The 11,607-nt window shown below is 40.8% G+C and overlaps 1 protein-coding gene across 1 annotated transcript in view; it reads right to left on the bottom strand.

Annotated features, from left to right (window-relative positions):
- Positions 1-7,998, bottom strand: part of MLLT3 (MLLT3, super elongation complex subunit) — a 121,268-nt gene extending 113,270 nt beyond the window's left edge. The window contains exon 1 of the mRNA XM_026866425.1: positions 7,925-7,998. The gene's annotated coding sequence lies outside the window, so the exon portion shown is untranslated. The remainder of the gene's footprint in view (positions 1-7,924) is intronic.
- Between the last annotated feature and the right edge of the window lie 3,609 nt (positions 7,999-11,607).

The following is an 11,607-nucleotide window of genomic DNA, read 5'->3' as shown; positions in this document are numbered from 1 at the left end:
CTCTCTGCCCCTCTCCCTGCTCCCCCGGCCGTCTGGAGAGAGCAGTGAAGCAAAGCCAGCGAAGAAGATAGCTGCCTCCTGGAATCCTCGCCGGCAGGATCAGCGCAGGAACCCAGACCGGTGACCTGTACTCCCCCATTCCCTCTATCTCCCTCTTTTCCTTTTTTCTATTAAGAAATGTAAAGCATATTATATTGCTTGCCACAGCTTGCTCTGTACTTAGCCAATTATCATGTGTTCAATTAGTACATTGTAGGTAGTTAATAAATGCTTGAATTTGGAGACTTGTTGTCCGCTCCAATTGGGGATTTGCGAATCTGAGTCACTTGTCCCCCTCACTGGAGCGGGAAGTGACACACACCTTGCAACTCAAGAGATAAGGAAGATCATGCACCCATATCTTCTCCCAGCAAAGAACAACTCTTTCTTTGATCAGACCAGAACTGTTACCAAAAAAAATCCTCAGTTTACATCTACTCTTAAAAGGCAGGTTATAGACCAATCAGAGTTCTTACCTGTGCAGTTCACAGAAAAAGAGCAGCCATCATTGGGAGTGCCAATGACCCTACTGTGACCTCAACCAATTTTTAGGCCAAGCAAGAAGTACATGCACAAAATGTATGAACTGAGTGTTACTAACACAATGGACCTTCTTGCTCCTGTGAGACATCACAGTTTGCTTCTCCAAGCACAAAGTGAGATTTTAGCACCAAGCACGCAAGTCTGAAGTGAGCTCAACACTATGGACACCTGTAGACCATCTATCATTTTTGTAGTCATTTTATATAGAGGTGATATTTGTAGTTGAACTGTTCAAATATAACAAAGCATTAGTTTGGAGGTATCAGTTTAGAAATGATTTCTAGAGTGCTTTTTGATGTCTTCCTGTAACATTTCTCCTCCCCTGTCTCCCCCTCACCCCTTAAAACTCAGCCAGTCCACTCCTTCCCTCCCTTCAAAATTGTTCTAGCTTTGGGAGAACAAGGCCTGAAAAACAAGGGTTCTCATTTTCCCCCAAAATACATTCAGATACACTGAAGAACAAAGACAGGGAGAAGAAAATAAAAAACCCCTGTTTTTGAAAGCACTAAACAAACTTTAAATTCGATTATACTTGATTCATTCAGAAGACTAAAAGGTGGAAAAAGAAATTCCTTAATCAAAAAAATCCATAACTTTTAAAGAGGGTTTATTTTAAAACAGAAAAGTTTCACCCACCTCTAAGGTCAATTGCAAGGTACCTTCACTTCTCTACCAAAAACTTTGGCATAACAGGACAGCATCTATCTCAAATAACCTTCCACTGACCTTAAAGGCAAACAAAACCAGAAACAGTCCTTCCCCAATACTCATCAACACAATAAATTTCTCAGGTATAGTGTGTTTTAATATATAGTAAAAGTCAATCTGCAAGTCAGTTCATAATGATACGATATGCTCTGCTGGGTTTGTGTAGTGTGGTTTTTGGTAGCAGGCAAGGGCTACAGCAGCGGCCCCTGTGAGAAGCTTCTCAAGCTCCCCCGGCTCCAAGTCAGACCCACCTTTGCACCAAGGCCGGGCCAATTAGAGATGGTGGCTGTGCCTCTGAGATAACATATTTAAGAAGGGGAACCTGTGAGGAGGAATTGGAGTGAGTTGTGAGGAGGACACCTCTCTGAACACCAAGGCTAGTGGAGAAAGGAGGAGTGGGGGGGAGGTGCCCTGGAGCAGAGACTCCTCTGTATCCCCCGTGGTGGGAGGGCAGGCTCTTCTCCCTTACCACTCACAGAACTAAGTGGAGCAGATGCCCTGCAGCCCCTGGAGGACCCCACACCAGAGTAGGCGGCTGCATCTGAAGAAGGCTGGGGCTCTGGTAAAAAAAAACCAAAACACTGTCGTAGTTTGGTGCCGGAAGGACTGCAACACACAGGAGGGATCCATGCCAGCTCAGTAAGGACTGCAGCCAGTTGGAAGGACTCATGTCAGAGAAAGTTCATGGAGGACTGTCTCCCCTAAGAGGGGAACCACCCTGAAACAGGGGAAGAACGTGAGGAGTCCTCCCCTGAGGAGGAATAAGCAGCAGGACTGACTGCACCCCCCATCCCCTGCCCCCCTGCCCTGACGGAAGAAAGGAAGGGGAGAAATTGGGAGCAAAGCAGAGCTCAGGAAAAAGGTAGGGGTGGAGGAAGATGTTCTTGAGATGTAGTAATGCTTCTCACTGTCCTGTTCTGTCTGTTAAGTGTTTTTGTTGTTAGTGTTTGAATTTAATTGATGTTCTTTCTCTTCCCCTAATGAGTCTGTCTTCTGCCTCAGGTGAGCCATCCCTCCCTGTCCTTATTTCAATTCAGGAGCCTTTTGCTTTATTTTCTCTTTCTCATTCCTAAGGGAGAAAGGGTGAGCGAGCAGCTGCATGGTACTCAGTTGCCCTCTGGGGTCAAACCAGGATAGGAACATATTATTTTAGTATGAAGATTTTAAAAACAAGTCAGCAGTTTAGGAACAAAATCCACCTTCTTGTGACACACTACGAAATGAGAAGTCACTCTCTTTAAGAGCCAAAAAGTCACTGAGGAAGAGACATACCATTTCAATTCCACCTCTCATTAGGTCGCAAGCTTGTCTGCAATTCCGCTTTCCACCCCTGCACTCAGGGGCAAAGCATACTGATGTAGGAAAGGAAAGGGGTCCTGCTAGAGCAGCAGTGAGACACTGTATTCCTCCACAAATGCACTGATGCTGAAAGGGAACCCCAGAGGTTCATTTGACACTGAAGGTGGTTCCTTAAGGAACACCACACACTTCCACAACTGAGAATGACACACCGAAAAAAACAAACCACAACTATGCTTAGAAATATTTCATTACATTGTTAACCACAGTTCTGCCTAGCATCTCCAACTTTTGCAACACTCCTGTAATATTCAAATATGAAAAAGCCACATGATATGAGCAAACTAACATTCAAGAATGTGAATAAAGTAAAACAATCACTAAGCTCTTGTTCTAAATTGAACAGATCTTATTTGAATAACATTATTTTAACCCAAACACAAGAGAAAAAGGAAAAAGTTTAAATGGGAATTGCAATTGTTTGGTAAAGAGTTCAAGATCAAGTGAGGATTACTCCAAGTTGTTTTTATTAATCTAAAAATTTAACACTTTTAGACATTTGTGTTGAGAACTAAACGTGGTAACGATTTAAAAGGTATAGTTCAAAACTTATGGTGGGAGGTGTTGAGAGGAGGCAGATACCAGCACTATTTGTTTTCTGGAATTAAACTGCTTGAGTTCTAGATCCACTGGAGACATTTTATTTTCCCTGCCACAGGCACTTAATAATCACTAGTTGTTTGTGGACATGTAAGTACTAAAGGGAACACTGCAAACCAAGAAGTGACACACATACCCCTGCAATCCAAAGTTTGGCATTTATAACAGTCATTATTTTGATCCTACATTTTAGAACAAAACAAAGAGACTGGTAATAAAATAGAAAATAAAAGCAACACCCGAAGAGTTGTATGACGATATCAGGGGGCAGTGAAGTCAAATTGCCACACAGTTATCTGGCTCAACAACGCCTGTCCCTCAAAGTCAGTTCCCCAGCAGAATTATTTGTCAGACACAAAATTCTCCATGTTTCTATGAAAGGCAACATTACTGAACCCATTTACACAAGGGAATACTTCAACCACCCCACATTCTCTCAGATATTGCAATTAATCCCTGCTTTGTAAGAAACGTCCCCTTCCTGCTGCTTAAGTCCAAGTACTAGCTGCTTGAAATTTCACATTCACATTATTTAATTGGCACTGCATGAGGTACATCACAGCTGCTGTGTAACATTTTTTCCAGGCCCCTCATTATAGGGGCATCAATAACTGCAACCACCTTAACCTGCCCAATTTCCTGTACAGTACAGCTTTCAGTTCACTTTTGAAAGCCTCCTCAGCCAGGATTGCACAGCAGACCCCTGTTCCCTGTAACAGAGAGCTTCTCGTGGCTGGTGCATGGCCAGCCTGCCAGTTGTAACCAGTTGTCACTCACTAACTTCCTAAATATCCCTGCTGAAACAGAGCTGCAGAAATGCTCAAATCAATCATGTTTGTTGTTGAACCCTGCATCGATCAGCCCAGCAGTAAGCCAAGTAACAACTTCAAAGGAAAGCACTCACAGTATTAAAATATCCATAGCATTTTTTTTTTTTTTTTAAAAAAGAGCATTTCAGAGTCCCTACACTGGAAGGCCTGCACCCCAAAAGCTGAAAAATCAAAACCTGAGAAACAAAAACCAACTGGTTCTGTTCAGCTAAACTTTCACCAGAGTTGGAACATAGGCAAAAAAGCAACCAAACAGTAAACTCTAAAATAAATACAGATGCATAACCTCAGAAAATACTAATTTTTGGCACTGCTCATGAACAGGACAGTCAGTCTTGGCATACATGTCACATATAAAAGGAAATGAATGACAGAAGGGTTTTCGTGTTCAGTGTATTAAATGAAAGTGATTCTATTTCTAATCTTCCTTGGTTTACTTCACAAATTTTACTTCTATCCCAGTGTCTTCAATGGAACTCCATCTTAAGAAGATATCAAGCTCCCAGAAATAAGATGTCTTAGCTGCAACTACTTAAGACAAAATTTTGGCAATTGCAAGAAACAAGGGAGATGAGGGGAATAAACTGTATGTGGTGCAACTAGATTGCATTTGGCTTCTTGAGCAGCCGTGTGGCTTCTTGAGTATGACCGCAGAATTCTTAGAATGGGAACCATTTTAGCAATGTCAATTGCTTAAGTCAAGCTCCCATTTTTTTCTACTCTAAGGAAACCATCCTATCACTGACTCCACTTCACTGAAACTGTACATTAACATTACAGCTGAAAAAACCTCATGGTCTGAGCAGCCAGTGAGCAGCTGACCACCTCTAAACCAAGGAGAACTGATCTTCTCTCTTTCAGTCTAGGATTGCCACCAAGATACTGTGCCTTAACCCCCTTTGTGTACATGCACATCAGGAAAGATAGCCAAGCAGCATGAAGTGCAAAGTCTGCCTCTCCATGCCATAGTGTGGAAGGTTTGTTAACAAATATGGACAAAGACCTTCTCACCACTTCAGTCACAGGCTGCTATAGGGTAATAAAACTAGCGGCTGTACTTCAGAATTTTTCAAGGGGAGGACTTGAACTGTGTATAACACTGCTGAAATGACAAAAGCTGTTCACAGTAGATGAAATTAACAAGTGCCTCTTCTAAGGACCAGCAGTGTGGTGCAGACTTCCAATTGGGGTTTAAGAAGGGAATATATAGCAGGGAAGACCTTCTCTCCAGAACACCACAGTCAGAACCATGAAGACCAGGAATGAGAAAGAAAAGGTATATGCTGAGACCCTGCTACTCCTCCCCTCCCCTTCTTTCCTCCCAAGAGCCAGCAACAGCCAGTGGTAATCACCTGCCAGCAGAATAGCTGTATTCGCCATGCTAAACATACTTAATACAAAAGGCTGGGTAAGAGCTGTCTGGTAAAGCTCTTACTCTGTAAGTGTGCCAAAGGAACCCTCCATGTGTTGGTTTACAGAAGTGGACACGCTGTGCCAGAAATCCTACATAAATCTGGGGAGTGGCACCCTGGTGTTATATTAACCACACAGCACAAGCATGTGCATCTTCCTTGCTATGAGAGTGAGAAGCGTTGTGAAGGCAGAGTAAACTGAAACATGAAGCAGCCCACATGCGACTGACTACAGACACATGAATGGGAAAAGGTAACACAGCAAACAGACTGCCCTGTTAGCTACACTTAAGGAGACTGTACAAATGGCCTTGTGAATGATTTTGTGGAAATGGGCACTCTTCTAAAATGCCCCATATTTAATTTGTTCAACAGCTGACAAACTTGTATATTTATGTTTGTGCATGGCAGAGCTTATCTATGCATTAGGTTTACTGCTGCTGGCTGTGGGTTTCTGTACATGTGTATTTGTGGGCAGGTCAAACATAAAATAAATTTACAGTACTACAAGGCATGATTACTGGATTACTGTATGACAGGCAAAACTGCTGGATGAAATCAGTCAGAAAGCTCCAGAAATTGTTTTGCAATTTGCATGAGCATATAGTTCACTCAGAAAACAATTAGAAAAAGTCAATTCAGAACTGGAAGTAGTAAACTCCTCTCTAGCATTGCAGGGCAATGCTTCAATAAATACAATTACACAGATATGCAAGTGACAGCCCTTCTTTATTGGTTCAGACTGAATTAAAAAAAAAAAAAAGATTACCTTTGTTTAAAACAGTAACAGGGACCACAAAAGCTTCTATTACCAGCCCTCCCCCTAAGTTGTTGGGTTTTGGGGGGTCTTGGGGTTGGGGGGCAGGGCAGAGGGAAGAGAGTGTACTCTATTCCAATTGCCTATGCTGAGACTGGTAACTTATTGCCAAAACAGTATGAAAGGCACTTGAGAATTTGATTTTTAAACCTACCTGTGTAAAGGTTATTTGTAAGAGTAGTAGGCTACCTGGCTTTCCCACTCTATCAAGAAAGAATAACACAAACATATAACTTTCTCCTTTTACCCTCTAAGATAAAGAATCAACTCTTTTTCATCCAAAACTTCAAAGCGTTTCAGATCAAAGAAAAATTTTATGAACCTAAGTTTTTAGACAGACAAAAAGATCATAGAATAGTTTGGGTAGGAAGGGACCTTTAAAGGTCATCTAGTCCAACACCCACACCATGAGCAGGGACATCTTCAACTACATCAGGTTGCTCAGAGCCCTGTCCAACCTGTCCTTGAATGTTTCCAGGCACATCTACCACCTCTCTGGGTAGCCTGTTCTGTTGTCTTACCACCCTCACAGTAAAGACTTTCTTCCTTAAATCTAATCTTTTAGTTTAAAACCACCATTCCTTAGTTCAACCACTATAGGCTCTACTTAAAAGTCTGTCCCCAGCTTTCTTTCAAGTCCCGTTTAAGTATTGCAAGGCCTCTATAAGGTCTCCCTGGAGTCTTCTCCAGGCTAAACAAGCCCAACTCTCTCAGCCTTTCTTCATAGAGGAGGTGCTCCAGTCCCCCAGTCAACTTCATGGCCCTCTTGTGGACCCACTCCAACAGGTTTGTGTCTTCCCTGTACTGGGGACCCCAGAGCTGGACACAGTATTCAAGGTGGGATCTTACTAGCACTGAGCAGAGTGGGCGCATCACCCTCCTCAACCTGCTGGCCACTCTTCTTTTGATGCAACCCAAGATAATCCATTTACATCGCGAAAGTCACACAGCAAGACTGGCAGTCCTGCAATGAAGGCAGAACAGTAACAAGCAATTCAATACTGAAAACTGCTGACAGCAAGTTGACATGTTTGTTTCAGGAATGAGTGAGGACATCTTGGTCTCATTTCTGAACAGCTGTCCAGCTTCTACTAGCTCACTATGTTACCACATACACCAGAGTAAGTACAGCTGGGATTTTGGAGTGCAAATCTATAGTGTCATTTACAGGCTCTGTTCAAATTCCATTTCTTAACGATTGTATTTCCTTGGGATTTCTGTCCTCCCTTTCCTAACCCATCACCAACACCTAAGTCTATGAAGTGGATTTATTTCAACTACTACCAAGCACCTACATGCCTTGCCTCTACTGTAGTTCTAAGGAGTTCATACTCAAGTTTTCTCCACACATGAGAGTGAAAACAGGAACTGTCAAGAATAACTTGATCTCTTCAAATTCTGACATCAGTAACCTGGTGAACACACAGCAACTAAGCCTGCATCTCTGTTTATGTTTCAGTAAAATTCCCTACTGCTTTACAATTTAATTAATGCAGTCTAGGAGAGCAGCACTAAAATTACTGCTATTACACTTTCAACACCTCTTGAAGCTCAAAGGAGGATCCATACAGACCACAACACATGCTTGCATACAGCAGTCATATTAATGAACTCACATTTGAACTCAGGTTTCCTCTGGATTGATTCCCTAAGACTGTAGTTCCCTGTCTTGGATATTTCCCACCGTCTCCAAACTGCTGGTGGTTTTACTTCGCCTCCAGCTAAGGTCCTATGTACACCTCCAATCTACAGAGGTAAAGAATCCCTGCCAGCAAGGATTACAGCTTTTGTACTTGACTGTCATTACATAACAAAGAGGATATCTAACATCAGTAACAAGTAGTATACGTTGCAGAATGCTCTTCATAGAAAAGATGTTCTATGCCATCATAACCAATCTATCCCTAACTTCTATTTATTTCATTTCTCTAGCCTTCCAGACAAAACTTTGCACACTCCATATTTCTCCCACTTTGCTCAACCGCAGCAAGAGTATCCAAAAGTTACACAATGTGGTACTGACTCATAAAACCCCTCATTCCTCTAAATGCCCCAAATATATTTTCCATACTAAATATAAAAAGATTATATTTGCTTGACAATTAAATAAATTCCAGGATATAGACCAAATCAAGTAAGGGAAGATTATCAGATCTTTTTCAACTCTTGAGCTATGCTTATGCTAGTAAATAGACTATTTATCACTATGCACAAAATGGACCACTGCCATTTTCTTCCTTTTACATTTATAATGCTGAAGTATATACATAATGAGCCTAATTGGTCTTGCATACAATTTCTGCCCAGGCTAAGAAGCCCCACTGTTCTTATACACCTTCTTTCACCATGAACATTAAGAGACCCTAGCATGCATCTGCAGCACACAAAAACAGTCATAAAAAGGGAAGATGACACTGCTTGGCAGGCTCCTTGCATGTTATGTCCTATCTACATTCAAATTGTACTTGCTTCTCTCAGCTTAACTACCAAATCAAGTCACAAATTGGAAACTGAAGTTGCCTACACTTTCTTCCATTTACTTGTCCTGGCTAACAGCACTGCCTGAAGACAAGCCATATCCGTAACAGCTCCCTGTCTTCCAGAAAAAGTTTCAATATTTTCCCTAACACATAGCCTACACAATAACACAGAGGTTTGAAAAGAAGCATTGTTTTTCTTGATTAACAACTTTGAACACACAAATGTAAACACTGTACACACACCCACTTTTCTTCCTGTAATTTCCTAAGTAGTGTATAATAAGAACAGAATATCCTTAAATCTGTAAGGTTTCTTATATACTCACGCTACCAATTCAAAGGATGTCATTAGAAAGGCTATCTTCACACCTTTTCAATACCAGCTCTACCACAATGCATTTATGCACAGGTTATTTTGAAGTCTTACAATTACTGTGGCCACATCTACTCCATTAGTAAATTATCTCTTTGACAGGAGATTTTCCATTTTACAAGGCCAAATTCTAGTTCCACAGATGACTGTGAAAGTGACTTTTGATCTCAATGGGAGCAGGATTCAGCTACTTCAGTTTCTCAACTTTATCACCCCAGCTGTGTTACCATAAATCTGAAGAGAACCCTCTAGGACTTAGTTTGAAGTTTTAGAAAGCAGCCGTTCCTATTGCAACACTGGATGCACAGGGGATCGCTCCACCTAACAAGCATACACTAAAATAAGTTAATTTTTAATATACCTTAAAGACATGTACATTCATATATTTTCCAAGAAGTCTCCACCTTTCCACTTATCTACTACATTTACATAATGGTGGCGTTGCAAAACTACACGAAGCATGCACAGGGGTCTCAAGTGGTTGCCAGTAGTCGTTTGGAGAGTTTGGCCCCTACTGCTTTTTCCTTTTACAGTCATGAGTCTTTTGAGTACAGTTTCTTCTCCCTGGATGTTTTCGAACTCTTGTCTGGCCAAGTTGTTCTTTCTTATTCACCTCGGGGATAAAGTATCTTCTCTTCACACTTCAATCACTCAGGCCTTGTTAAATATAAACATTGTTTGGTAAAAGAATTTCTCAACATTTCCCCTCTTTGCGACTTCCAAAGCAAGATCTCTTTGGGAGTCTCACCCAGATTGCATAATTCTACTAATACTGTCAACTTCCAGGTATACACAACGGGGTACAGCATGGCTGTATAAGGTATGATAGAATGCTTCTTATATCACTAATTGTTACAGGCCTCAACTGTTGCAGGCACCAACTGATTGCAGGCAGCTGGATTACTGAAGGATGATGAAAAGCAGTGTAAAAAGGGATGAGGGAAAGACAGTCTCTTTGCACTTTCTCTTACTCTTGTGTGCATTTTAAACTAAAGTATCCTGCAATAATGTTAACATGGGAAGCCAAGGAATGACAACACCTCATATTTCAGAGGTAACTGAAAAGAAAACCCAGCAAAATAAGCCTCTAAGCATGTCTGTCTAAAACAAAGCCAAGTTTCATCATGTGCCTGTATGTTAAGTACCAATGTCTTACCAGTTTCAAGGGGGGAGGGGGGGGGGAGAATTTCTTTTTTTCCCCCCCAGTAATATATATGGACACAGTTACAAATGATAGTCACATCAAAAGCAAGACAGAAAGGGAACTTTAATAAACACCCAAACCTGTCAAACTAATAATCAACAGACAACTGAAAAATTTGATCAATTTCTAAATCTTTCATAAAAAGTTAAGTTTAAACAATCTAATACTACACCTAAAAATCCCATCCATCTGAAAAAAGCCAACATCAGCGCTGTATTTCACTGTACAGCATTACCATTAAAACCAGCTGGAAGACTTGGAACCAAAATGCTGTAGCTTCCAACTGTTTAGGAAAATAAATAAATGACACAAAACAACCTAAAAACTTTGTCAGAATATGCTCCTCAAAAGTTGTCAGACATGCAGATTTTCACTTCAAAACTGTGAGAATGAACAATATCTTTTTGCTTGTGGAGTTATTCAACAATTTTTGCCTTGTGCATTAAATCAAATTTTCTAATACTATATTCATCCAAGTTATACACCATTTGGGTTTTGCCTTTCTTAGTCTGTCCTGTATAAATTTAATCTAATTCTCAGAATACAATAAAAGGATTTCTCACACCATGTGGGTAAGGCATGAGTTAAACTTCTGGCAATTTAAACATAGAAACTTTAAATGTAAGTTTACATGAGCAGCACTGATGCACTCCCTTAAAATTCACTTGCACTTTGCTCTTAACCTTTCCTCCCCCAAATTCAGCCAAAAGCTCATTCAAACAATAAATTGATTGAGCTGGGTGAGAAGCAGCAAGAGACAAGAGACCCAGATAACTCTTTAATTTACTGAAGTTATTCTGGTGTTACCTAACACAGAAACACAAAATCAAAATTTGGGGGCGGATTATCTTCACTCCCAAATACACAGAATTGTACCTTACAAGCAGAAACTTGCTTTCCTGTGAAATTCCCTGTTATTCCCTCCAGTTCTGCAATCTTTCTTTAATGTAAAGGAACTCTCAACATTTATCATCATTTGCTTTCTTCAGGAATCAGTCTGCAAATCTCAAGGGCAGCTTTTCATATACAGTCAATCACTTAAACATAACAGACAGGAAGATAAAACAAATTAGACTCATGAATACAGGAAAAAAAGGGTGAGAAGGGTTTGGATTTGTTTTTTTTTGAAGTAGCTGGAAAACTCCTTTTCAGACAGGAAATACTTTCATTCCCTAGAAAGTTAATTTCAGCATGAAATACATCATAGAAACAATCCAGTGCTGAAATTAACTGTCTTAAAGG

The sequence above is a fragment of the Athene cunicularia genome (assembly GCF_003259725.1).
Source record: "Athene cunicularia isolate RWA chromosome Z unlocalized genomic scaffold, athCun1 chrZ_part2, whole genome shotgun sequence".
In the NCBI taxonomy this organism is placed as follows: Eukaryota; Metazoa; Chordata; class Aves; order Strigiformes; family Strigidae; genus Athene; species Athene cunicularia.
This window is presented reverse-complemented; position numbering and strand designations above follow the sequence as displayed.